Genomic DNA, 6674 nt, shown 5'->3' with positions numbered 1-6674 from the left:
CACATGAGAGCAATTATAAATTCACTTAAGTCCAATATCGGGATCTAAACATTTCTGTGATGCAAGAAGGGAAGAAAAGAGTGCTGGTGGAAGAAACTTCAGTCTGCAGCTGGCGAGACTTACTGGGAAGGATAGCACTATCGGCCATATCCAAAATCCCATTCACAAAGCAAAGAGCAGCATGATCTACAAAAGTTATTTTCAATAGACTCAAGGTTATGAAAACAATCTCTCCATGCCATCTGCAGCAACATTACTTTGTGAATGGGATTTTGGAGATTGTCATTCTAAGTAAAGTAACCCAGAAAAAGAAAGAAAAATACCATATGATATGATGCATATGTGGAATCTAAAAAAAAAAAGAAAAAAGACACTAATGAACTTATCTACAAAAACAGAAACAGACTCACAGACATAATAAACATACTTATGGCTACCTGGGGTAAAGGGTGTGGGAAGGGACAAACTGGGAGTTCGAGATTTGCAGATTTGCAAATATTAACTATTATATATAAAATATATAAACAGCAAGTTTCTACTGTATAGCACAGGGAACTGTATTCAATATCCTGTAGTAACCTATAATGAAAAAGAATATGAAAATGAATATATGTATGTGAATGTCTGACTGAACTATTATGCTGTACACCAGAAATTGACATAACCTTGTAAGCTGACAATACTTCAATTTAAAAAAGTCAATGGAAAACAAACAAAAAGAATCTCTCAATCAATCCTATTTTTCAGTAGAAGTGTCTAGAATTGCTGAAATATGATTGAAGACTTTTAACTTCAGCTGGTATTTTCTTTGTTTCTTCTTTTTTAAGGCTTTAGAAATTAAATGCCAAGCATTGTAATAACAAAGTGCTAGATTATAAATTTAAACTCATGAAAATGCAGCAAATATGCAGAACTCTCTAAGAGTAACAGGACATGTCCTAAGCTGTATGTCCAACTATTAAAATGATAGGAAATAGTTTATTCAAGAATCAACATTATTTACCTTGTAGCATTTGGAATTTCATGCTGTTATCATGGCCTATACATCATTGTGACTTTTATGAAAGATAAATTTTCTAGCTTTTCATTTTGCCAAGTTCAAATACCTAATATTTCATTTCCAGGTATTTTTTTCAGTACCTAGAACCATGGTCTATTACCACAGATAGAGTTTATGAATAAGTAAAGCTGCCCACTTACTCCACTGACCTCCTCTAGGTCAGGAACCATGTCATATTCATCTAAGAGCAGAATGCCTGCCTAGCATACTTCCTGGTGTCATCAGATGTTATCAATGAATATTTATTGGCTTTTATTGACTATATGAACATTAACTGCTTCTAATTGTTCACATGTGAAAATCAAACTTCAGGTAATTGCACTGCATTAAACCCTATGCCTTGTTCATTTAAATATCATTTAGTTTAGATTTTCAGGAAATAAGAAAATAAATGGTTTTCTCATATTTCAGTAAAACTTCCTAAATTATGCTCTGAGGATATTTTTTATTTGAAAAGCAATTATGATAGAAGTGATCTAACATTTGTACTTCGTGAATTATTAGATCACTAACAGCACAATAGCTCCATCAATGTAAAAGATACAGGATTTATAAATTCATGTTATCTCAACCAAATACTTCCCTAAATTGGTTCTATATGATTATTAAAACTTAGCCCACTGTCAGCTACTCATCAAATGTCAATCCAGTTTGTTCAGTTACTTCTGATAATAAAATCACCAAGATCAGCTGGAATTGATGACTAGAAAAGGATTTTTCCATTATGATAGTCAAAGTTCATTCAGCCCCCAAATCTCAATCATACTGAGTGATCCACTGTTTTGAATATTATACAGAGTTTGTGTTTTGTTCTTCTTCCTTTTGGGTAGGCATAACATGAGAAAGAGCTTTAATTTCTATAATGATAGAGGAAGAAGAGATTTTTCTTTATAAAGGTAGAACGTGGTATATGGTTATCTTTTCCTTTCTTTTAGGAAATCAATACCACAGACTGATGTATAGTTTAAAACTTTGATGACGACTAAAGAAAAGCCACTCAAAAGAAATCACAAGTTCTAACTTCACTTACAGTTCTAACTTGCTCTATGTTGCTGAATCTTGATTTTCTTCCCTTAGCTGTGGAAGGAAGAAAAACTTGAACTATTTTTTTTTAACTAATGCCTTCAAAAGTGATGGTGATTAACAACTCTGATTTTACTTAGTAGCGGTTTCTATATGTTCACCATTTCTCACAGAGGACTAAAAGAAATTTGATATGAAAATTTAAAGTAGACACACCAAGAAAGATTCACCAGAAACTCGAATACCCAACCTTCAACAGCAATAACAGAAAAAACCCAAAGAAATTGAATATTATTCATTTGAGTAGCTACAACCTCTCCCTGAGTGGAAACATTTGCAGTTAGATCTCATGAAGACAATGTAAAGTTTGTATCTTTTAATTCAGTGATCCTCAAACTTTAGTTGTGCATAATAATCACCCCAAAATTTGTCATAATGCAGATTCCAGATCCACATCACTGAAGGCTCTGATGTAAAAACCAGGATTTGAAATTGGGATCTAGCTCTGTCCTCAAAAGGTAGTTTCTAAGTTTTAAAAAAAATTGAGATAAAATTCACAAATTCATCTGTTTAAAGTGTACAATTCAAAGTTTTTTTAGTATATTCACAGAGTTGTGCAACCATCATCACAATCTCATTTGAATATTTTCATCACCCCAAAAGAGTACCTGTTACCTATGTGTACTCACTCTTTATTCACCCCTTCCCCCAGCCCCTGGCAAACATTAATCTACTTTCTGTCTCTATAGATTTGCCTATTCTGTACATTTCATATAAATAGGCTCATACAATATGTGTCCTTTGTGTCTCGCTTCTTTCACTTACTGTAGTGCTTAAGGTTCATCCACGTTATAGCATTCTTTTAAGTGCCAAATAATATTTCATTGTGTGGATACACCACATTTTGTTTATCCATTCATCAGTTGATGGAAATTTGGGTTGTTTCCATTTGTTGACTATTATGCTGCTATGTATATTCATGTTCAAGTTTCTGTATGGACATCGTTTCTAAGTGTTCCATTTTTTTAAACTAGAAAGCTGTATTAAATTAGAGGAACATTTCTCGTCAAATACTCTTGTCACTAGCTATTACTGGGCCATAAGAAAATGACTGGAGTGACCTGTTAAAGCATTGGCTTGTGACTGGTGAGGGTTAAACTCTTTCAGAGGAACTTTGATGATAGAATAGTTCACATTCTGTGGCAGCTGGAAAAGACAAAACAGAGACAAAGAAGGAATGCAACTTTTTACCCTCATTAATATAAAAAATATAGAAATGAGTGACTGTAAGAAGCAAACCAGACCTCCATAAAATGTCTGGTCTCATCTGCCTTCTGACCTAGTTGATAGCATAGTTTATTATAGTACTTTTAAAGCAATAGTAGAATATTCAAATGCAGTTAACTAGTTTATTGTGTTAGAAATATATCAAAATGCTTAAGAGGAAACTGATTCCTTAGAGTAAAAAGTGAACCTAAAAATAAAATAGGAGAAGAGAAATGCTGTTATTACCCCCCCACCCGCCTCTCCTGCACATCCTGAAAATACAGTGTGCAATTCACACAAGGTCTAAGCCACACTGTGCCTTTTTTTTTTTTTTTTTTTTTCACTCTGCCCTTCAGCTCTTCCTTGTGGAGTCTAGGCACACCTCTCTGGGTCAAGCCAGGTTTAGCTCTTCCACCTTTTAAACATCCCCTTAAATGCGTGAATGGACTAAATCTGTGATGGGAGTCCAAATAGATTTTAACCCACATAAATTTCAGTCCTAGAATGACTTAATCACCAGGAACTTAGGCTTTATTATTTCTCCTATAATTAAAAAACTGATAATGAGTTTAATTTATTGGGGCCTCATCCAACCATGCTTCATAAGTAGCCACAAAAGCCAACCGTTTTTAAATCACTCTTTCTCTGAGATTCCTTAATCCAAGACAGCCAGCCAGATTAACTGTGAACAAACTTTGATGTAGTTGTCAAAAAACTAATTTTTTAAAATGTATCGTTTTTGAGTAATATTGACCAATCTTTAGGTTTTCTTACAAGCCTGGTCATATAGTTCTTTTATAGGCAAAAGTAGGCTATGGAGAATCTAAGTTTTCTTCAACTTATGAGAAATTAGTAATAAGGAAGAAAATAGCTGTTGATTTCTCAATCGAATAATCAGCAGCACTATACCAAAGGAAGCAGACGTTCTCCTTGCCCCAGAGAGCCAATATTCTTGCTGAGGAAAGCAAGAGAGATACATGAAGGAATTTGAGAATACCATAATATATTATATTATCTCTGCCAAAGGAATTCAGACACAAGAGAGATAAATGTGGGCTCAAGTAGTTAAAGGTGACATCATGGATAAAGTAAGACTTAAGCTGGGTCTGAAGTTTGGGGAGGATTTGATCAGAATAAGAGTATTTCTGGCATGGGCAACAGTGTGAACAAAGGCTGAGCTGAAATATTTAATATAATGTGGAGTGGGGGACACATGCTTAGAAACAAATGAGAAACAAGACTATGTAAAGTGGATGGTCAGATTATGGTGAGTCTTAGAAATTAGGCAGACATCCAGAAGTTCTTCTGTTGAAACTGGGAGTGCCTCATTAGAGCTGGGTGTGTCCATTGGATTTTATTCAAAGAGAACTGCCTGACTGACCATTAAAGAAGTAGAGACCAAGAGTGGGGATATAGGGAATAGGGTGGATAAGAAACTTGCAGATGTGGCCAAGTCAATTCAAATAATAATTACCAAGTGCCTACTGTGCACATTCCAGACACTGGTTTGGATGCTTCAGGGGTTATAAGGATGAACAAGAGTTCCAGATCTCCTGGAGTTTACAGCCCAGACATGCACATTACTATGATATCAGGAAGAAAGTAATGTTTTAAGTACAAAGAACAACAGGGGCACAGAACAAGCATGAATTCTACCTGGGTAAGAGACAAAGTGGCATTTCAATTTGACATTAAAATATTAGGCTTTTAGCACTGATTAGGGGAGTGTGTTTGCTCAAGGTAGAGGAACAAACAGGGGCAACAGAATGAAGTAGGATGCTTTGGAAAAGGCAAGAAATTCAGGAAGTCAGGAAAGTAGGGTGCACAGAAGAATAGTATAGGGCTGTGCTAAAGCTGAAATGGTTGGTTAGGGTTAGAGGGAAGGAAGAAAGAAAGAGGAATTTGGACTGAGCACAGGATTTGTAGCCTCTGTGAGTTCTTGAGGGGAGAGTGAATTGATGTTCTCATATTTATTGAATCTGATGTATGAAAACCCCCAGGCCATGACAGGACTGTGTATGAGTGACTGGTCTGGCAGCAGTATACAAAACAGATCTGAAAGTGGATGATACTGAGGTCAGGATGGTCAACTAGGAAGAAGACTATTATAGTAGTTAAGGGTAGAGGGATGAGGGTAGAATAATGGAAGGGGAAAAAGAGAGGAATCAATACATGAGACACATTTCAAAGGAAGTTATATAATCCTTGCCGGCTAACTGTGTACCTGGATGGTATAAAGTAGATGAGGGAGCTAGAGATGCCTGATGTATGGAGCCCCAGTGGTGAAGAGTCTTGGTTTTAACTGGCAAATACAGAAATTATATTGTAAGAATAAACTGAATCACAGTGTTTGAGTGCTATGGTTTTTATAGTTCTTCTGAGGTATTAGGTGACCAGTACTCCACTGGCTTACTCAGATTGAAATGTGGATCCGGGAGATATTTGAAGCCATGAGATTTAAATGAGCTGGAGAATGGAGGAAGGAGGGACACAAACATTTCTGAATGCCTATTATCTTTCAGATGATGAATGTGAAGAAAAAACAGTAAAGAACAGAGTCTTGGGAAAAGTCCAAAGTTAAGGGACAAAAAAGGGGTCAACAAACAAGGACTAGAAATTCTCAAAAATGTAGAATGGGAATATAATATGCATACAATGCTATCTCTGAAAACAAAGACTTATTTTGAGAAGACAGGGAAGGATCAAAGAGTTTGAATATTCAAAAAGACTAAAAATAAAAATAAAAGTCTTGCATTTGGTAAAGATCCTTGGTGACATATAATTCAGTTCTATTCCACAAATATTTCTTATACATCTGCTGTGTACTTAGCCCCAGAGGCCTGGAAACACCCTCATGGAGATTGGGGTCTGGAAGAAGATAAGTAAATTGTCAATTATAAGACAATCTGTTAAGTTCAACCCAGGGAAGTCATAGAGTATTAATGTAGCACATAAAGAGGGCCACTTATCCCAGACTTGAGGGGGCTGGAAGGCTTTTTAGAGGAAGGGATGTTTGAACTGGGACCTACAGGACAAGTTGGAATTAGCTAAATGAGAAGCAAGGGGGTGATCCAAGCAGGAAACACCTGATGTGGTGATCCAGAGAGAAAAGAAAGTATAGCCACTCAAGCAACTGAAAGAAGTAGTGCTCTAAATGGGTGATTTTATACAGATATTGTTGAAGAGGTAAACAGGGGCCAGCTAATGAAGACTGTTATAGAACTATGCTAAAGACTTTAAGTTCAACCCAAACTGGAGTTGGGAATGTGCTGAAGGGTTTAAGCAAGAGAATGATATAATCTAATTTGAGTTTTAGAAAGATCCC

The sequence above is a fragment of the Camelus ferus genome, chromosome X, assembly GCF_009834535.1.
Source record: "Camelus ferus isolate YT-003-E chromosome X, BCGSAC_Cfer_1.0, whole genome shotgun sequence".
NCBI lineage: Eukaryota > Metazoa > Chordata > Mammalia > Artiodactyla > Camelidae > Camelus > Camelus ferus.
The sequence above is the reverse complement of the archived record's forward strand: the minus strand, read 5'-3'. Positions refer to the sequence as shown.